Genomic DNA, 23434 nt, shown 5'->3' on the forward strand with positions numbered 1-23434 from the left:
CCATACAAGGAAGCCCAACTGGGTAGCAGTTTGGAAGGCTTTTTGAGTACATAACCTTAAATGGGCCTTAAGCCCATTTTGAACTGGGCTGATTTGATCAGTCACTTAAAGGGGGTGAATTCTGAAGTGGATCAGCTAAAAGGATTGGGCTTAGACCCTATCCACTCAAAGAGTCCAAGATCTAAATGAGATTTAGATCTGGAAACCTGCTAATTAGATTAGGAGATAGCTGATCTGATCTGCAGATAAGATAAGGATTATCCCTTATCATTGAAAGGGACTTCTAACCCAAATATGATTTGGATTTGCAACTCCTAATCTGATTAGGAGCTTATCCCTTTGAGATTATAAAAGAGGAAGGGGGTGGCAGCCTTTTGACACACAACAGAGACACATAACATTTTTCTCTTTAGAGCAAAGAAAGAGAGATAGAGAGATTTCCTACATAGTGTGAATTCTCTCCTGCCGCATCCTTCCTGCCATTGCCATTCCTTCAGTTCGATCTCCAGTTCTTGGGAGAAATCAAGATTTGATCTTGATCTCAATCTTTTGGGAAAAGATTGGTTGGAGCTGTACTCACAAGCCGTCCAATTGATTCTTGAGAAGGGTCAAGTTCCTTTGAAGAACGTTGCTGATTCTGCTCCATCCTTCACTACGCCATCTTCAGTGGGAGCAGATTTTGGATCCTTCCTTGGGCGTGAACACCTCCATTGGGAGATATCGATTCTCTTTATCAGGTATATCCTCCCTCCTCCTTTTGGTTCGGATCTGATTCAGTTTAAGGTTCAAGATTGATCCTTGAAAATATGATTTTCTAAATAGGGAATGCGATTCCCAGTTGAAGGGAGAGAATTTTTTTTTGAAATTCGCCCCTTATTCCGCAATCTTTGGGCGTCCATAAGATGGATCTCTCATCCCTTCAAGCTGTACCGAGCTCCCTGAGCTATGCTGAGTTGCTTGTGGCGAGCTCTGTCGATCTGCCTGTGGCGAGCTCTGTCGATCTGCCTGTGGCGAGCTCTGTCGATCTGCCTGTGGCGAGCTCTGCCGATCTGCCTGTGGTGAGCCATGCCGAGCTGTCTGTAAGTGGCAAGCTGTGGCAAGCTCTGCCGAGTTGCCCGAGCTTCCCGAGCTGCCCAATTGTCAAGAAGCTGCACTTGGTTTGCATGAGGTGCCAGGTGTCACAATTTCACTGGAGGGCCAAATCCACCCTCATCACCTTCCATTGCTAGAATAAATAAATAGGGAGATAAAGGATCTCCCTGTCTGAGTCCTCTAGAGGGGCAAAAGTGTCCTTCTAAAGTACCATTAATTAGTATGAAAAAGGAAACTGAGGAAATGCACTCTTTGATGATCTAACAAAATTCCTCTAAAAAGCCAAGAAGAGATAGGATTTTTAAAAGAAAACTTCATTCAAGACGGTCATAGGCTTTTGACATGTCTAACTTTAGAGCAATATAGCCTATACCTATTTTTTTGTGCTTTAAATAGTGAAAGACTTCCTGAGTTAGAATGGAATTGTCAAACATATGTTGACTCGGCACAAAAGCTACCTGATTTGGGGTAATACATTTATCTAGGAGAGTACGTAATTGAAATGCTATCAGTTTAGCTATCACCTTGTAAATGACATTATAGAAACTAATAAGTCAGCAGCCTTGGACTTTTGTGCAATCTATTTTTTTAGGGATGAGATGATGAAAATGTGATTTGACCTCCTTAAAAGTTTCTTATTTCTAAAGAACTCCTGAACCACTTGTACTATATCTGACCCCATCACATCCCAACATTGCTTATAAACTAAGGCTGGCATTCCATTTGGCCCAAGAGCTTTTAGGCTTCCTATGCTAAATAGGACTGATTTAACATCATCATTAGTAGGAAAATTCAGAAGCATGTTATTGTCCTCTTTAGTAATAATCGTATTAAATCATTATGGTAAATCTTCAATTTCCTATGGATCATGAGTTAAATAAAGATCCGAAAAGTAATCTACAAAAATCTTAGCAATATCTTCATGAGAGGATTTCCAATGATTATGATCATCCATGACTCTTTCAATAAACTTCCTTTTTCTACTAAATAAAGTGTTCTTATGGAAAAAATTGGTGTTTTTATCTCCCAAATGTAACCAAGTGTGGCGAGATTTTTGTCTCCAAAAACTTTATATTTATGATTGGTGTTGGATTGTTGTTAACCTCCTCTAGTCTAATTGGTATCTCTATAGGGGTGTCAATTGGACTGGATTTGATCCAATCCGATCTAGTCCAATGCGAGTCCATTGCAAATGGACTAGGTCCAATCCAATCCAATGAATATTTTGGACCATTTTGGATTGTTCCAATTAAATGTCTGGACCATCCAATCTGTTCAAATTCGTTTTAATTTAGATTGGTTTCAACCCAAACCCGATGCATTGACACTTGTATTCTTATCTTATATTAATGGACCAACTATTAGCTTAATCCAACCCAATCCAATATTAATTTATTATGGACGGACCAGGTCCAATCCAATCTAATAAATATTTTGGACTTGATTGGTCCAATCCAATATGTCTTGTTGGTCCATCCAATATGCCCAAATTGATTTTGGACTAGACATCAAAGGCAGTGGTCGTAGGACCGTTGACTTAGTCCTTTAAACCGCCGCCTCAAAGGTAAGGCGGTGGTCATGAGCCCGCCCCCTAAACCACTACCGGCCTAGGTCAAGACTGTTAGCTTAGATAGAAAAGATCGCTGCCTTTGAGGACCGGTCCGACATGGTTCAATCATTCCTAAAGTGGCGGTATGTCAGAACCACCAGCTCAAAGTTAAAAAAGGTGGTGGTCTTAACCGCCACCTTAGCTCAATTGAAACATTTCTTTTGTTTTTAGGTGGCGATATGAACCACTAGCTTAGAGTTAATAAAAGTGGCAGTCTTTGGCCAATTGAAACGTTTCTTCCATTTTTAGGTGTCGATCTGAACCGCTGGCTTAAATCTCTTTGGACCACCGCCTTAGGCCCATCGAAATGTTGCTTCCATTTTTAGGTGGCGGTCTGGACCACCGACTTAGATCTCTTTAGACCACCGTCTTAGATTGATCAAAATGTTGCTTCCATTTTTAGGTGGTAGTCTGAACCGCTGCCTTAGGTTCATCGAAATGTTGCTTCTGTTTTTAGGTGGCGGTCAGGACCATCGAATTAGATCTCTTTGGATCACCGCCTTAGGTCCATCGAAATGTTGATTCTGTTTTTAGGTGGTGGTTTGGACCACCGGGTTTGATCTCTTTGGATTGCGGCCTTAGGTCTTTTTTATGTCTAAGGTGGTGGTTGTATGACTGTCGACTTTGTTTTTTCTAATTTTTTATTATTTATATCAATTTGATTTCAACATTTTTTGGTACTTGGTAAATACAAATCTTATGGCAGATTATACATAAAAATCAATTTAAATAAAAAATGTAAATTAAAACTAAAAAACTTTTAATTAAATTATTAGTTATTATAATATCCAAAACAAATTGCTTAAATACAATATCCAATTGGCATATAAAAAAGTACAAGGCATTTAAAAAAATCTTCTTGAATAATGTAAAACATCTTCTAATGAAAATCCACTTAACATAATGGTTTAACCTGCAAATCATAACATATAAATTGTTAGATAATGTAAAGTAAATGAGATATCAAATACAATTCTTAATCAAATTGGAGTCGCATCTAGTTTTGCACTCAAGGCTTAGTTTAAGAGTACAAATATAGATATGTAGAGTGCAAAACCTTATATTTTTATAAATTTGTATTGTACACATGGAAACAATACAAATACAAATATGTAGTTTTCAAAATTTGAGTATCCTAACTCCATATAAAGCATTTTGCACATTAATGTTTTCCACAACAAATGAAAATTAGGACAGTCTAGTCTATTTATGTCAGCCTTTCTTATTTTAATTGGGTGCTAAAGGGGATTAGTGGAGAATAGTGCTTAGAGAATTTTTAACCCTAAATATCATAAAAGCGTATGATTTTAAAACCACAACTTGTCATTCTCAACCCCGAAAGGATCTCAGTTGCAAGTAAAGAATGTACTTTTAGTAAGTGTCTATTTCAACAGTACTTGTTAGGAATATGATCGTGTACACTCCCAAATTTGGCTTCTAGGTGGTCCTAGTTTTAAGTTGTACATAACGAGAGCAAACCACTCATTCAAGTACCCATGGCCACTCTTTTAGGTAGGGTTGTAATTTGGGTTGAGGCCAACCCTAGCCCAATCCTTTGTTCTAAACCCCCAAGCCCAACCTTAACCCTAACCCAACCCGAAATTGACTTCAGGTTAGGCTGGGCTCGGGTTGGGCCCAACCCAACTTTCTTCCCATCCCTTAAAATCTCATAAAACTATTTAATCTCAAATCTTAACTCACTTTTCACTATATATATTAATCCTATGTTTTATTAGCATTTGTTTGTTGATGTTTTTATTGGTTCTTTTAGTACAAAATCGAAAAAATAAGTATTTGAAATGACTATAGTTTACTATGAGTTATGACATGATATATCTTTTATAGGCACCAAACATTAGAGAGGAGATTAAGAATAAAATATTCAAAAAACATAAAATATGTTATTAAGGTTTTAGTCTTTCATTTAGGATTAAGTGAAGTGATTATCTTAAAAGAAAGACATGATAGTATTTAGTGAGGGCTATACAACTATCGTACATCTAAAAAAATCAATATATGATATATATATATATATATATATATATATATATAACATATATTTATATATGACACATACTATAGAGTTGGGTTCATGTTGGGTCGGGATGCCCAAGGGGTCAACTGTAACACAACCTAGCCCAAGTTGAAACCTTACTTTTAGGGTAGTGGCACATGTTATACAACAAAAGTGAACTTACTAGAATGCCCTAACATAATGAATCTTGAAATGAGCTAGGATTCTTAATCACCTTTTCTTTGAACTTGAGAAAATTATAAGAATACCCCTAATGACACATACCGGTTCTAACATCCCCCATTACTTATGAAACAATTCGGGATCAGTTAGGAAGGAGTACAAATACAAATATGTGCAGTGCAAATACATACGAAATACAAAATTTTGCTTCGAAGGAGTACAAATACAAATTAGTACAATGCAAATACATATAAAAGACAAGGTTTTGCACTCTACTTATTTGTATTTGTACTATTTCCATGTGTATAGTAAAAATTTATACAAAATATAAGGTTATGCCCTCTACATATCTATATTTGTACTCCTAAACTGAATAGTTAAACTTTATACAAACATATGGTATAAATATAGTAATACTGTCAAATACAATTATTAATCAGATTGGATTAGGATGAATTTGGCTTCAAAATCAGCTCTGCTTCATCAAATCTCTATTTATCACACAAGGAAAGAAAATTAAATGGAAATTACTCCTAGAATAAACTCAAAAATCAGTTCTTAAAATTTGTAAGGTTTGATTACAAAACAATCATGCAAGGAAATGTGAACAAGCTAAAATGATATATTAGGTTCCAGTGCTTTTAGCCACATAAAGCATCAAATGGATTTTGAGTGAATTCAGGCCATGTTGAATCCAAAGGCCCTAATGGAGTTGGGTTATGATGCCTTGTCTTGCTCTGAGTTCGAGCCCAAAAGCACTATAACATTATGGAGTTGGGCCCAATACCCAATAGAATTTACACATGCCTATGGTTGAAGATCTAAAAACAAAGGACATGAAAGCTCGACTTCCCAATACCTAATACCCAAAATACAGGCCACAATATGAAGCATTTGAGATCTATAATGGTGATTTCTTTGAACTATGCACGATTGACAAGTTAGCCTATTACTAGAACTCTCCTGACACCAATTATTAATCCCAACCCTCGTTCAAAGTTCATGATGTTCCAACAGATCATTGACATTGTTGACTTCTTGATGCCTTCCCCTTTCATTCAAAGTGGGACAATTCAAATAGAATAATGGAACATGTTGGAAAACTTTGTAAAGAGGGAGAATGAAAGGTATGATAGTATATTTATCCTCATAATAAACAGGTCTAGACAAACTTTTCCACTGTGATCAAGAGAAAATAAAGGGTAGTCTTCTCCCTCTTTTTCAGCCTCTTTCGACCACCCTAATATTCCAGAGATGCAAAAAAGAAACATTACAATACACCATCTTAGAGCAGACAACAAATGAAGGTTAGACAATACTCATGATAGAAATAGGGAAATAAGATCCAATTGTATAACTAGACTCCTTTTTTGTGTTAGGGGAGGTAGAGATGGAATACTTGTGCAAACTCTTATCACATACATTTGAAATAGGTATTGTTGCACAAATAATGAATTTTCATTAGTCCTTTGGCCCATTATGGATCCATTGAAATCCTCAAAAAGAAATTAATGAAAGCTTTAGAAAGCAGCTTTTCATTAGAACTGTAGCCAGCTTCAACTATAAACACTAATACATTAACAAATGAGTTCTCATTTTCATAAAAAATAACCTTGTGTAGTAATTGGTGTACATATGGCAACTATCGAACTATCGAAGATATTTGCTAGAAGTAAAATCTTCAAGACCAAAATACACCAATCACTTTTTCTGTTAAAACTTATGATAACACTACTTCTGGTTTCAATATAACTTTAAAAGAATATCACAATTAACAAGCATGCACTAGGATCCGAATCAATGAAGTTAGGTGCAATAAGATGTTTCCAGATAGAGAGTTACAATTTAACCACGTCAAGAAAGAACCATAGTTAAGCATGATAGATTTAACCACAATAAGATCATGTTCCCTACAGAAATGCATGATCTGCATTAAAAATCCACTAGTAAATGGACTTCATTTCTAGAACCCATAAGGATAAAGCTTGCTAAAGCTGAGTTGATAAGCCAAGAAATGGATTGAAAGTGAGCATTATGTGGATCAAATGGAACTATATTAAACTATACAATAGACAAACTGAAAGAAAACTTAATATTAACCTAAAAGAACCATGCATAGGAGAGCAATCAAAACAAATATTGGGTTGTACTCCTCAAATGAAGCGAAAACTGATTCTCTTCACCAACTGGAAGAAAAATATTTTATTTTATTCCTCAAAACATTAAAAAGACAATAGGGATTAATGTTTGGAGGGGTTCAAGTTTCCAACATTTCATTTTACTCCACTCGTCCACTTACTTTGTGACTACATCTGCATCAACAAATAAATGTTGTTGATTGGGTTGGCACTTAATTGGTGTGGGTGCGAAAATTCAAACAATTTGAATCATTGGTAATTATTTTATCATATGACCATTTTATCCATTAAAAGACAATAATCATAAACATAAGTCATTTAGTTCAGGCAATTCAGCTATTTTCAGATAGTCCTTTAGGGGCTTTAGTTCACTCCTGTCATATTTGTTTGTTAGTGCCAAAAACTGTAATAAAAATATGTTTTTGATTTTCAATTTGATTCCCTTCTAACAAATAACCTATTTGAAAACATAAAATAAACACCCTAGAAACCTTATGCATTTTTTACATATCACATTATTTCCAAGGGAAAATTTTGACTTACAATCATTCCATACTTTTCTAAAGAGACACCAAGAGTGGATGTAGATCTGCTTAGCATAATGGTTGAATCTACAAATCATATCATATAAAGTTTAAAATTATATTCAAATATTTTAATTATAAAAGATAGACACGACACATAAAATTTACGTGGATTGAATTCCAAGCAATCGGAACACCAACAACGGTTCTAACTGTTCTATAGCGTTCATATAGGCGCACTAGTGGTGCATCACTTATAATTGGAACATTGATCACAACCTTTGTCCATTCATAACCAAGTGGCACACCACCCACAATATTCTGAGGATCTAAACTTGTAATGGTTGCTTTGGTAATGGATACAATTCCTCCTTGCATGAAAGTCAATAAATTACATTTTGTATTTTCCTGCAAATGCAATTCTCCTTGTCAACAAACACCTTACACTTTCTCATTTGTATTTAAATCAAATTACACTTAGTAAAAACACTTGTGGTTCAATGTTGGAGCTAAATTGATGATAGAAGGGACTTTGAAAAGCATGTGTAGAGGACTTCCTTCACAATTGTGATGATTCACCTCAATCCTTGCATATAATTAATGAAACATAAATTATCAAACAAATATTTATACAATCAAGTATAAATTATTTAAATACAAATATAAGTAAGGGTGATACCTGTCTATTAAGTAATTGAGCTTCCATCGCATCCATTCGTTCTCGCATTGATGCAATTTGTTCTTCCATCTTCTATAAATGCTCTTCACTTGCTCTTTTACCTTCATTAGTTCAAGGCATCTTCATGGCTCTGCCATGGGCCCCTGTACTTGGATGGAGTTGGGCCTAAACCTATACCACGCACTCGGCTATGACGCTCTTGGCCCATCACACGAGCATAGACATTCTCATGTCCTTGTTCATTGCCCTTATTTTGAGTGTCTTCCTCTTGAGACATGCAACTTTGCATTTCCTCCTTGAATATTATACAAACCTATTAGTAATTCAAAACTTGTTAGTTCATACCATTTAATACACACTTGAATAACTATACCACTAAAGCACCCAATCTTGGATATACAGGTGTTCCATCATTTTTCTTGTGTGTTGCAAAGAATACCTCCGCACATGATACATCAGCTTCCCTCTCTATTTGTTATCACCATGAAAATAATATGTAATTGTTTTTATATAAAAAAATAAATGAATGAAAAAAGTATAATGAACATATTAAAGTTGTATATTTACCAATTCTTCGCATACTCTTGGAAAGTTCTTTTCTCCTACTGTGTGGTTGACTATTTGTTTGGAGCGATTAGCTTTGTTGGTTATGGATCTTGCTTATATTAAAATACAACTAATTTACTTTTCACTCATTCAAATAACAAACAAAAATATTTAAATATTTAAGATACTTACAATCCCTTTTTCAGATCTCCAAAATTGTACCAATTTTTTCCATTGGTGTATATTGGTTTGACTAGAAGCATGTCATTAATCATTTCGGAACACTAGTTTAATATTTATAAAATTTTTTCGATTCTCAAACAAATACAAACACAGTAAATGGGTGAGAACGGGTAATATCCACAAAGAAGCAAGGGAAAAACTGTTACATACTTAGATCCGGGAAAGAGAATACAATTGGGAATTGCAGAAAATAATAAAATAAAATTTATTAATGCTAAACTTAAAGGTTCAGAATTAAACAAGACGATAACTCAAAATTCAGAAATTAACAGAATACTGAAATTAACAAAAGAAATAAATAAATGTGATCCAAATTCGGATCCAGTGGTGGAAGCTGTAGATTGGCTGGACAGTTTGCAGGAACCCCTCTTAATAAGAATTGGGCGTCCTTCCACTCTTCAGCCCTTGAACCCCTCAAGACACCTTAGCCTTGAATTGGACGAATTCAGATATGCAAAACAGTGAAACGAACATGAATTAAATCTAAAAGAGTGTTAAAATAAAAATAACGGAAAAGAAAATGAAGAAAAGAAAAGAATGATTGATCAGATATAGTGGCGGTAGTTGCAGATTGGTTGAACAACTTGCAGGAACCCCTCCTTATAAGAATTGGGCGTCCTCCCTTTCTACAATCCTTGAACTCCTCAAGAAACCTTAGCATTGTGAATTGGATGAATTGGCCAACCCTTCTCCAGGGCCCCTGGGGTCCTTTTTATAGAGAATGGTGAATATAACTAGAATTAGAGAGAAAGAGGGAAGCGGCAGATAGGTTTTTGCAAAAATATGGGTGCCCTAGGGTTTAGAATGAAGGGTTCGGATGGTTCTAAGGTGATCCTAAGGTTGAAAAGAAAAGGAGAAGGCACCCAATATTATGTACGACTGAGATTTAATGGCTAAAGGTTGAATGGTGAAGATTATAAGTTAGGTGGCTCCCTAAGGTTAGAATGCTAAAAAGGGAGTGCCCTATAATGGATGATGAAGATTAAAAGGGATGGAAGGTGAGGATTTAGCAGTTAGGGGTGGCTAAGGTTTGTTAGAGATGAATAGAATGGGTTATAAGGCACCATAAGGTTTGCTAAAGAGATGGGAGCATGCTAATACAGTATGAGGGGCACCATTCTGGGTTTAGCAGATAGGAGGCGCTCTCCTGCTCTTAGTTTTTCACAAAAACACCCCCTCTCTCAGTTGGACTTCACACCAGCTTTCCAAAAACTGCATTTCAGCCATGAAAACTTTACAGTTTTCCACAAAATTTGCATAGAGACCCTCAGAGGTCACAACATTGATTTTAAATGGGAAAATGGCACACTTTGATTATTCTAAAGCCGAAAATACCCTTGAAATTATGCCCTTAAGGCATCAAAATGCAAAGTTATCATATATTAACCTGATAATTTGCTCAAGTAGTGCATATGTACTATCCGGATCTGGGTCATAATACTTTTTCTTCAAATTGGACTTCCAATCCCTCCACTTTTTACCCAATGACTTCATAATGTAGTCTTTTGTACCATTAATCACCTTGAATTTTTTCTATGACCAAAATAGTAAATCAATCATTATGTCTACATAAGAGAAATGTCTAAACAAAAAAACAAAAAAAAAAAAAACAATGGATTCAATACATTGATAAGTTTCCATGTCTTTGTTTTTGTAGGAATTTCTCTCCAACCGTTAATGTCTATGGGCAACTTGTTTGGAGTTCGTGCAAGGCTACCCAAAAATCTAACTAAATACTTTGCTTTTTCATCATTGGGTTGGTTGTATTCATTTGATCATATTTCAATTTGTTCCCCTTCAAGCATGTTCCATATATCTAGTGGCATGGTGGGGCCTCTTAACCTACATGGTGTACGAGAAGACCCTTCTCCAACATATTGTCCACTAGAGGACTCCTCATGCCTTCTCAAGTCTAGTGACTAGGTTTGTGATGTAGTATCATCTACATCTGGTGTTGACCTAGTAGTTGGATGGGCCACCGATTGACTTACATGTGGCCATGTATCTTCTATATTGTGTGTGTTACTAATGGTCGAACGGGCCCCTGGTTTACTTGCTTGTGATCGTGTCCCCCTTTCTTTTAAGTTTTTTTAATATGTTCATTTTAACCTGTCACAACATTGTTAGGTTGGCATTCATAAATTAAATTTAGATCATCAAAACATAATCACCAAGCAAGGTATTTAGAAGTACAATGAAATAACTTAGAGGTCCATGGTTGAAAGAAATAACCTTTTTTTTTCTTGCCAACATTTTAGCCTATACATTCAAAATTTCAACTTCTACCAATCAAATTATGGTATAATCAATTATTAAAGAGGGTAATGCTATGAAATCATAAGATTTTATCAATTAAACCAAGTATGAAACATCAAACTTGGGAAAAAAAATTTCTCTAAAATATAACAAACTAGTAGGGTACAGAGATTCAAAACCCATAAATTCCTCTTAACTCCGAATCCATTGAGGATATAATTAACAAACTATCTAGGGGTACAGAGATTCAAAACCCATAAATTCCTCTTAACTTCGAATCCAGTGAGGATATAATTAACAAACTAGCTAGTCCACTTTTGCCATCATATGTTAGCAGCAGATTTTGACTTGGTCAAGATAGTCAAATAAAAAATGAGTGAGAAAGAAACAAGTTTATAAGCCATGAAATTCAATGAACTTGAACTGACTGGGTCAAGCTCAAGTTTACCCCAACTTTTAAATTAGAGATATAGCAGAAAAAATGATCCCTCAAACTAAAGAATCTTTCTTTAATGCAATCGAGCCCACTTGTTCATTTACTCTCTGGATATATTATGTGATTGTTGGGAAACAAGTATGACTTATAAAATGCATGGTTCACCATGAAATACAACATAGTAAAGAAAACAAATAGACAAATAAATTATTGTACTGTTTAGGAGTCAAGTTGTTGAATTAATAATATATGGAGATTTGCAGGGCTTATTTAACTTAATTAAGTCATAAAGTCAGTTACTAGTAGAATTGTTATGAAAAATATTAAACTAGAACCAAATTATTCCGAAATAAAGAAATGGCAGCATCAGAACAAGTGTAATATTAAAAGAGTTCTGGGAAAGTTGCAAATTTTCTTTATCCAGGGGAGTTAATTAATCATCATTGATGAATTGGAGTTCACAAGAAAGCCCGCCTCCTGGCATAATTCCCTAAGGTTAGGGGCATAGATTTCCAGAAAAAGGAGTTATCTGCCCTAATAGAATAAGGGAAAAAAATAAATTATCACCAAGATATTTAGATTTCCATATTTGAGTCCATAACTTATGTTGCTCATTGATAAAATGCTAGACCAATTTTTTTAAAAGAACCAAATCAACAATACTCAATGAGCTACCTTTTCCTTAACCTATCAATCATACGATGCATGCCTTGTTCTTTGTTTTCAAATAATCTAGCATTCTGTTACTCCACAAACTCTAAAGAATTGCCACTTACATACAATTCCATAGTAATCTGTCTTCTCATAATACATGGAAACAACCAAGCTGAAAACAGATGTTGAATACTAAATGTGGTGTCCATGCAGCACCAAAGTGCTTTCTCATGTCAGACTTGTTAATTTTTAGCATTCATAACCTCAAATGGGTGTCATTGTTTTAGATTACTTTATTTAGAGTTTAACAAATAGGTTGTTGTTTGATTAAGCTTTATATTTATTTATTACCAATCTGTAGTCTGTGTAGAATGGTCCCACCTAAACTGTCACTAATTCAACGAGCTAGTTGAACTGTTAACCAGATGGTTGGACTCTCCAACCCATGACCTATCTATCTAGTCTGAATCTAACAGAATTGGTTTAGTCCATAAACATTTTTCTATGCATAAGAATATGAACCAAACCATGGTAGGCCAGTAGGAGATTCCTAGGTGGTAGTGAATTGGTTTATAAATGGCAGTATGAGACCTTTGTAGTACTGGTATACTATCTGTGAAGTGAGGAAACTAGCAAGAATGTTGGACATGACATTCTATATGAGTAGCAAGATCAATCAATTGCCTAGTTGATCCTTTGTCTAGACAGAGAGTACAATGAAACATTCTGTTTTGAGGAGTTGACAGAACTTAGCTGTAGTTGAGAGTACAAATTGAACATTTAATGTAGATAGATCCCTAGAACAAATTCATTGCTGACTTACTTTCTAGGGAAAGGCAAATAGAACTAATTTTTATTAGGGTCCTGACTTGGGCATTTGTAATATGAAGGTTTTATTCAGTTTTTTGTTTTGTTTTGTTTTGTTTTTAAGCTAGAGAAAAGTATTGTGTTAATAGTATGAGAATGAGAAGGGAGGGGCACCCTCAGTTGTAAAAGAAGATGTATCAAGAACTACTCAAAAGTATCTCTATATCATTTACAGTGAATTAGTAATATACAAGAAAAAGAACTATCACAATATAATTGTTCTCCAATTATTTATGAAATCAGTCACTGTAACTCCAAAATAACTGTTGCAACACTCTAGCCCACCAAATAAGCACCCGTTCAATAGAGGGAGTAGAATAAAACATTCTATATGCCTAGTGATAGAACTTGGCTATACTTGGGAGAATTAGAACCGAGGCAGCACCTAGCAGAAGAAAGAGGGGGAAATAATTCCCAATATTAGTGTTACAATATCAAGTTGAAGCACAAGACTCAAACTTCAATCCTCTCTCAACTTACCTCAATAACAAAAAATTTTAATTCCCTTCTCTGATTATAATTTTACTCCATCTTTGAACTCTAGCATCTTTGCAAGGATAGAAAATTGTATCACTTCATCTCTATGGTACTCACTAGTGTTGTCAGGCTTGGATTGGACTGGACAGCTAATAACCCAGTGACCCTTCTAGGTCCTGCTTAAATGATGGTTTTCATGGTTTGAATAAGCTAACCACTCAATTAACTGGTAAAACTGTGACCCTGTGAACATTCCAGTCTTCTATCTAGTCCAAGTCTGACAATATTGCTGCCCACTAATGCAGGAAAACACAACAAAAGAAAATTTTAGTACTGCAATTCTTTCTTATTAGGGAGAAGTACCAATCAGCCCAGATCAGAATTTACTAGGCCCAAAGTACAGGGGGAATGCATCCTGACCGTGAATTGATGCCAAATTCACGGGCAGGATGTGGTTTATAGGGGGGCAGAGGGCTAGTTGTAGGGGGGGGCTGGAATTCAGAATTCTGCATCGTGTGTTTCCGTACTTTTCCCTATAATTTATTATTATTGAAAAAGTACTAACTCATACCAAGGTATCATAAGTATTAATAGTGGGATTGAACAAAAATAGAAAGAAAACTTATGAAAAAGAGCTGGATAGGTGAAGGAAACAATACAGATAGTGTCTCACTGCACCAAACATTCAAACCTAGCCCCTGATCTAGTCTTAGCAATTACCAACCATAGGAAATGGACAATGTGGGGATTTTTCCACCACCAAGGGAAAAAAGCTACTTCTGAAGAGAACAAAGTTGAAGACCAAAATGAAGTTAATTTGTTAGCTGCACTTTACTTGCAATCCTTAGATGCAATTCCAATATGCATTCACAGAATGAGGAAAAGGAAAAATACTCTGGGGCAGTAACTTCAAGAATTGTTGGGCCTTCACTACTCAACATCCCTAAAAAAGACCAACAACATGAAATTCCCTCTGTAGTTGAACTTTTTTTAAATACAACTTACACCCAGAGATTGCATTCAGCACCCATACACAACAAATTCTCAACTGAAAAAGTATAAAATAGAGATTGAAGGAGCAAAAAAGCTGTAGTTGAAACCTTATACGATTCAAAGAGAGGAACATAAAAGCTCTTGCAGTTGAAATTGAAGGAGTAGTTAAAATACGATGGCTAACAATGATGCAGTTGGAAGGAAGAATTAAGAGAAAAGGAACTTGTATTGAGTCAAAGAAGAGCAGAGTAGAGGGATGGTATATTGGTATTTGGTTGGTCAATTCCAACAGCTGCAGCAAAACACAAAAATCTACGGGCATGTCATAAACCACTAGACATATCAATTACTTGTTCCTGGATCAGAGCAGAGACATGTCACAAACCACAATACTTTTTTTACTAAACTTGAAAAATAGCAAACAAACCCACAAATGAGCATTGGCTATTAAACAAGATAAATGACAAAGAAAGGCAAAAGAAGCTACAGATCAAAATTTAAATTCTTATAAATTCATTGCTAGAAATCTATGCATCAGTACCACTTAAAACCCAATGGAATCTGAAAGAGAGAGAGAGAGAGGGAGAGAGAGAGAGAGAGATGCAGTTGATTATACCTGAAAAAAATCCAGTTCATCCTGCTGTCCCAACGAAGAAGATGAAGGGAAATGGGGCATTAGTTGAGAAAAAAAAAGAAAGAAAGAGAGAAAATGGAGAGAACGACAGAGGACGAAGAAAGAAGAGGAGGAAGATGGTTGGCTGGTTCTCATTGTTCACCGCCACTGATCATGAAAATGATTAAAAGAAAGAGGGTTAGAACATTACCTTCTCTTCTCCTGCTCGAACGAACAAGATTCGGTGTTGGATTGGAATTACAAATCAATAAACAGACTAACCTTTCACCTACTGATAAATTATAACAATTGAGTTTTGAAAAACTCTAACATTTGAAAGAAGCAGTTTTGTAGTGATTCAAGCACTCCTGCTAAATGCCATACACTCGAAACAAGATAGAATGAATGGGACACTCACTGCTAGCCATACATTTGAAACCAAAAAATAAAATAAGTTGCTCTTCATGCAAGGAGGATTGTAGCATGCATGTTTTCTCTTTTTCTTTTTTTTTAGCTCTTTAGCATGGATTTGATGAGCCTTCATTTTTTTTTTTTAATTTGAAATGGTAACTTTCATTAAAATAACAGTTAAATACAATATTGTCAACCACTCAGAGCATGAGTGTTGATTCCATACAAATCTCAAATCTTACAATACAACCCAAAATAAGCTTTCCTTGAGAGTCCCCTGCTTTGCCAAATTGTCAACCATAAAATTGGCTGATCTGCTTACCCATTTGCAAATTACTCCCACTTCCCTTGCTAGGCAAAGTATTTCCCTCATATGTTGTCTAAGGGTCCATACACCCAAGCTTTTTTTGTCTGCAACCATCCTATTAGAAGTTTAGAGTCTCCCTCTACCTCAAGGTTTTCATATCCCCATTGCTTGGCGAATCTCATACCTTGAAGTAGATACATAACTTCAGCATCTCCCACACCTATTGGGCCAAGATAAAGTGCTTGCACCCTGTCGTCCCCATCCCTGAAAACTCTCCCAACTCCAGAGGGCCACGGATTTGATAAGCCTTCATCACATCATCCATCATGATATCCAGATAGGTCTGTACTTTTTATTTTATATTTTCATTGATAACTAATCAGAAACTTTATTGAAATACTACTACTACTACTACTACTAACAACAACAACAACAATAGTTTAGAGTCCAAGGAAAATGAGGGCAATATACCCCCCCACCCCCAATTAGTAGGAAAAAAAAGACATACCCATTGCCGCTCTCCCCCAGTAAGACAAAACCTCAAACCCCAAAATATAAGCAATAATGTGGGGTTATCTAAAGGCTATCTTTCTACTGAATTTGCAAGGTAAAATTAAGTTTGTGTCAAAGATGTAGCTTCCTGAACATGGTGTCTTAGAATCTAAGGACCTAAACCTCTATTTCTCATCCATCTAGTTACAGTTATTGAATCTCCTTCCACCACAGGATTAGCATATCCCAATGAAACAATCCAGTTTAGACCATTGAGCAAGTATAGAAGCTTGGCCCTTGTTAACTCTCCCCAACTAATAGGACCTGAGTAAACCATCAAAATTTCACTTTGATCATACCTGAAAAAGTTACCAGTGTGGAATTAGGAAGTGGAGGAATCTAGGGTTCAGTTCTTGAAACCCTCATCCTTTATGTCAAGACTACCATTTACGAGCCTCCAAGCCCCTAACAATATCATCCATGGTGTACGTCAAAACTCGTCCAAAGTCCAAAATGGATGTACAACTCATCCAAATCATCTAGAAACAATCTTTTTTTGATAGTTCAGTATTCCTGTACATGTTGATAGGATCTTACCACTATTTCCCTGGAAAAAAGAAAAAAAAAAAAAAAGAAGAAAGTGGGGAAAAATAGGCTGTCAATATTTGAAAGAGGTTCAAGACCTCCCATGTTAACAAGATTAGTCGTTTTCCATCTAATCCTTGCTTCTGGTCTTCTCTTCTATAGTTTTCCTAGATTCATCTTTTTTTTTCTTTTTAATTTTTACAGGTCTCATTAGCCAATTGAATTGGATCAAATAAGATGACTATTCCCTGGACAGTTTTAGGTACAAGTTGCAACTTTGTAGATCCACTGGATATTGACTCAAAATTGGTATCAACTCAAATTCACTTATCCTGGATTTCATATCAAATTTTGGTTATGCGGCTACCCAAATTCAATTTGACTTATTTGCATCCCTACACAGGTGGGAAATGTAGGAGCTATTGTGTTGTTTTATGGTAAAATCTCGTGTTGGAAAGTGAGAACACATGTTTGAGTCTGAGAGTGGCCACTCGCAAGACCCCAAATAAGCTAAGACCAACATGGGTAATGCCATAATGGCCTTTTTAAACTAGATAGGAGATGAGTTCAAACTAATGGATATTTGGTAACAAAAATTAATCAACTTGGAAGATTCTCACCATCTGGTTTAACATACGCTTCTTTTTCAGTGCTAATGAAAGAAAAAAGAGATTTTACCCAGATAAGCTAAGAACAACATGGATAATGACCTTTTTAAACTGGAGAGGAGATGAGTTCAAGCTAATAGATATTTGGTAACAAAAATTAATCAATCTGGAAGATTCTCACCCATCTAATCTAATATATACTTCTTGGTGCAACATAACCAAATTACAGGTGGCCATGTTTGATCCGTTCAACATAACCAAATTACAAGAAAAGACCATAGATGAAGAACAAAACCGGGAAGCAGCAACTTTAGATCAAGAATGGAAATACAAGAACATCAGATCCAAATTATTTAGTAATTAATAGGCTTTTATTACTTTACTAACAAGCATTAAAGTAATAAAAAATTAAAAGTAGAAATAAATGAAATCATATTTGACACCATTTCTTGTTTGACATGAGGGGGTGTCTTTGCACAGAGATAGCAGAAAGAACCTCCATTAAGACAAAACAGAACCAACATCTAAACCATCTATCATATAGTTTTGTGACAAGTGAAAATAAATTAAAACAGAAATAGTAACTGACAAGTTCTTCCATAATAGAGCCGAAGCTGATAAGAAAATTAACCAAGATAAAACTAAAAATTGCCACAATAATACTCTAACAAGTCCTTTTAAGGGTGTAATATGTTCCAATTTTATGTAGAAACCAAAAAGCATTACATTAAGGGTGCCTCTAGAAGTAATTGATGCCATGGATTTCAGAATACAGAGGAGCTAGAACCTGTTTCAGCTTTCAGAATACAAGAAAGTAATTCAGAAGTTTTTCGAGACAACTTATGCAACAAGTGTAGGCAAGGAGACGTGAAGCAATACAAGGTCTAAGTGTGGTATTTCCATTGTGTAATTTTGATGCTTGAGAACATTATCCCACCCAACCACATGGTCCCACTTCTTACTCAATAGCTTGGAGGGAATTCATGTATAACAAGGACCACTTCTTACTCAATTGCTTGATCTGCTTGAGCTGAGGGTTCAGCATTTGGTGGGACCAAATGACAATAAGTGCAGTGAATGTGGGTGTTATTAGAATTGAAATAATTCAGTGATGCCATTTTCAATTCAAATGGTTTTACTCTGATGCAATCCCACCATTGTTTTACCACAAGATTTTACTCCCATCTAACCCACGGTCCATGGTCCAGATCTCTATAATTGCATCTGGACAGGGCTCTTTGCAATAAATCTCTCTCTCTCTCTCTCTCTCTCTCCACCTCCCCCCAGGAATAGACTAGTAGGGGCAAGGTGAAGGGTACAACCATTAATGGTAGTGTTGGGTCAAGATGAAAGAACACATTCAGGGCCCCTGAATAGAACAACAACCTTTACCTCTGAAAGGGATCCATGGTAATGTTGGGCCAAGATGAAACCAAAGGCTTCCAGAGAAAACAACTTCAATTGTAAGGGATATGCCCACACCATTTGCTTCCTATTTTACTTTTCACAAACAAAGTAAAATTTGGCTTTAGGCTTTGTAAGGAATTGGTTGTCTATTCTTGCTAACTTTAAAGAGGTTAATTCTGATTGTAATTTTTTTGAGAGTGACCTTTTGAGGTCGTGATGGCTTTTTGTATAGCTTCTCATTGTACAAAGGACCTTTTCATTAATATTATTATACTTTACCTTTTGATTAATAATTAGGAGTGTCCCCTTGTATAAAAAATGGGTTTTGTCCAAATGATTTTATTTTATTTTCTATTCTTGTTGCTGATTTGCCTAATCTGTTATTCCTTATCTAGGGTTTATCCAGTCCTAATTAGAGAATATGGACTGTTGACCCTCATGGCTGTTTTTTTATTTCTCAGTTCTCTGTCATAGGATCATTCTCAGTTTCTGACTTATGCCATTTCTCAGCTCTCATTTTCTTTGCATCACCAAGATCACCTATGAATCTCCCTGTTCATATACCTGGGGGGGGGGGGGGGGGCAGGGGGAGAGAGATTCCTACTCTTTTAGAGTCTTCCACTGACCTAGCTAATTCAGCTGCTAGAGGAGGGTAATGAGGAGTGTTTTATTTTGGGGTTCTATCCTACCATACAAGAGTTTTTCAAGTAAGTGTTTGGGGAGATTGGTTGCTATTATTTGCCTGAGTTTTTTCCCATGTAATTTCTCCTTTTCTCTCTTCTTCCGATTCCATCTATCAATAAAATCTTGATTTTTACCAATAAAAAATGCTCATTATCAAACATACTGACCAGAAAAAGAGTTAGATTGAATTGAAACTGTTTGATTTGTTTAAAATTTAACAACTTTCCTTCCATGAGTGAGTACTGACATAATAAATGTCTGATATTTTTGTTTCTTTTGTTGCTAAGGTTTCATGGAGTAATTTCATCTTCATGTATCATTATTCTGAGTTATCTTTTAGTTTCATCATTCTTATTTTCAACTACAGAATTGTAGTTTTCTCTATCTTTTTGTTATGGTCTCATCCTAACTGAATATTTTCTTTAGATTCTTTACTATCTAGGCTTGGATCATGTTGGGCATACTATAAATTATGACTACAGAATCATAGTTCTCACAGTCTTATATTCATACTATTTACTTGATAAATTTTGTCTCTATCCTTGGTCAAGTCCTCTGGATCTATTGTTATTACTAGCTATTATCCATACTATAAATTATGACTAAAAATGAACCAATAATATAGTGTAATTAAGCCTAGATTTTCAGTTTCTTATTAATGAAGATTTTGATAAGAGCAAGGGTAAATAAATCAATAATTTCGTTCTAATTTAATCTTTTTATTTTAATTATTCATTTTATCGTTATTTCATTTAATGACTTATTCTACTCATTTATCACCTAAATACAATGGAATATGTAGAATCAGCCTCTCCATTTCACTTCCTCTTGCCAAATTTATTTATTATTCTATCTTATTATTATTTATTTTATTTTTTTACTCTTCTCTTTTTTCTTATGTTTTGAGTTACTTCATCCTCCATGGCTAATCACCCCTTTTCACTCTAATTCTACAAATGGAAAGATCACCTCTATTTCGCGCTACCTATTTTCAAGTCATCATTCTCTACTTTCATTCTCTTTTATATTTTCTTTTATTGCTTTTCATGTTATTATTTTCTTTTTTTATTTTTGACATGGGAATCATCCAAAATTGTAAAGCTAAATAAGTCCAACAAATCAATCTTACCACATTCATCCCACAGGGATAAAGCCACAACACAATATAATGCTTATGCTAAACATCAACTAAGAAAACATAGTAGGTCTTGCATTTAGATTGATTCCCAAACAAAACAAACATAATCAGGCTCACTAATTACGTCATTCAAATAAGATTTGACTTTCGAAAATGGTGGTGAAAAAGAGATACGAATAGAGAGGGAGAAGGAAAGAAATTGACAAGAAAAGCGGAGGAAAAAGAGGTTGCCGTTGTTACTGTGTAGAATCCAGTTCGTGGCTGCCATCCCAACGAAGAAGATGAAGGGAAAAGGGGGATTCCTTGAGAAAAAAAAAGAGAAAAATGGAGAGAATGATAGAGGAGGAAAAAAGAAAGAGGGTCAGAATGTTACCTCCTCTTCTCCTGCTCGAATGAACAAGTTTGGTGGTGGCTTGGATATCACCTAGAAATTTCCCCCTTCTGGTATCTTTCCCCTTCTCAAACAAAGAATGAATGCTGGACTGGAATCGCATAACTCTAGATTTCTCTCCAAAAAATAATTCTCCTCTGTCATCTTCTTCAAAATTTTTCTGCAAGGTTCTCTTTGTAGAGAACTTTTTGTCTTGTCGAACAGGAGGATACTATGCAAGGAAGAATTTTTTCGCCTTCCGGCGTTGCTCCTACTACCGGTCCGTTGTAAGATTAAACCAGTTTAAATCTGGTCCGTTGTAAAATCTATCGAACATATCACTATAGACCGTTATTTCAGCTTCTAAAAGCAATGTAAGAGGCAGTCTTTAGAGGACCGCCTCCTCAGATATCACTCTAGCGGCAGTCATTAAAACCGCCGCCTTTGACTTATTTTCTTGTAGTATTCTTTCTGTTAGAAAGAGTGGCAATGAATTTTATTGGAGTGAATTTAGACATAAATGGGCTTTGTTGGTTTTTTTTGAAATGCCCGAAGGCTTATCCAATCATCCAATCCTCAGTTACATCAAAATATAAGGCAAAAATCAGAAAGTTCGTGATTATGGACCAAGTTTTAGGATACTTATAGCGTAATGAGAATTTTGCAAGGATGTGAGCTGCCTTGTTACAATATCTGGGCGTAAAGATTACTGAGGAATTTGGAAGGTGGGAAAGAAGACTCTTGCAAGAAAAAATGAGCGAGAGGATGCTCCATGGAGGGTTTGTGTTTACCTCCAACAAAATGTGATAAAAAAGTAGAGAGAAAGAGGAGAAAACACAACAGATTGGTGGGTGTGACACTCTATGTCAGTCGATATTAAAAAGATAAAAGGATAAATTTGTCCTTAGTGTACAAAGAAAGGAGAGAACAAATAATAGTTATACAACAAATAAAAGTATAAGTAGATGACGAGCTTGAGTCATTGCTTTAGTCAACAAGTTTGCTAGTTGGAGCTTGGAGGAGACATGAGGAAGAGATATGGTACCCTCAAGAAGGAGATCACAGACGATGGTGATTCATGAAGTATCTCAAATAGAAGAGCCCGAAGCCATATGATCTCACTACACACTGAAGACATAGCCCTGTATTCAACTTTAGTAGAAGATTTGGACACAATAGCTTGTTTCTTGCACTTCCACGAGATAAGAGAGTTGCCTAAGAATACACACTAGCCAGTAGTGGACTATTGAGTGTCAGGGCAGCCAGCCCAATTAGCATCGACATAAGCTATAAGACTAATAGATGATGTAGAAGAGAAGAATATCCCGTGTGACATGGTGCCTCGCACATATCTAATGATCCGATGAACTGTAGATAAATGAGGTTGTCTTGGGGAAGACAAAAACTAGCTTACTATCTGTACTGCATAGGATATATCCGATTGAATCATGGTGAGATATATCAAAATGCTCACTAGTTGACGATAAAGGGTAGGATCTTTAGGGAGAGAACCGTCATCTTTGCTGAGTTTCAAGTTCAATTCTAGTGGGGTATCTACAACCTTAGAGTCACTAAGATTTGCTAGTTTGACAAGACCAGCCACATACTTTTGTTGGTTAACAAAGTAGCATCTAGAATTTCCACTTACTTTAAGTCCCAAGAAATATGTCAAAGTCTCCAAGTCCTTCATCTTAAATGACTCACTAAGTAATTGTTGTAGCCTAGCAATTCCTTCTGTATCATCCCCTATAATGAGAATGCCATTTACATAGAGGAGTAATATCACTACTCCCTACTTTCTCCATAAGATGAATAAAGAATGATCAAAAGAACTTCGGATAAAGCCAGCATTAGTGATGACAAATCTGAACTTCTCAAACCAGGCCCTAGAAGCTTGTTTCAGGCCATAAAGTGACTTCTTCAGGCGATAAACAAGTTGCGGGTTTGTACAATATCTAGGAGGGGCTTCATATAGACTATCTCTTTTAACTCCCCATGGAGAAAAGCATTCTTTACATCCATATGATGAATTGTCCAGTGTTTGGCTACAGATACAACCATAAAAAATCGTATAGTAGTCATCCTTGCTAGAGGAGCAAAGGTCTCCT

General features: G+C 35.7%; 1 long non-coding RNA gene across 1 annotated transcript; it reads right to left on the reverse strand.

Moving 5' to 3' along the window:
• Positions 1-7815: 7815 nt before the first annotated feature.
• On the reverse strand, positions 7816-21496 carry LOC148873802 (uncharacterized). The gene is made up of 3 exons (XR_016101273.1): positions 21330-21496; positions 8240-8552; positions 7816-8146 (listed from the first exon to the last, which is right to left on the reverse strand). It is a non-coding gene; the product is annotated as an uncharacterized LOC148873802 (long non-coding RNA).
• Positions 21497-23434: the final 1938 nt, after the last annotated feature.

The sequence above is a fragment of the Nelumbo lutea genome, chromosome 1 (genome assembly GCF_056320005.1).
Source record: "Nelumbo lutea isolate HS-2025 chromosome 1, American lotus-T2T, whole genome shotgun sequence".
Lineage (NCBI taxonomy): Eukaryota > Viridiplantae > Streptophyta > Magnoliopsida > Proteales > Nelumbonaceae > Nelumbo > Nelumbo lutea.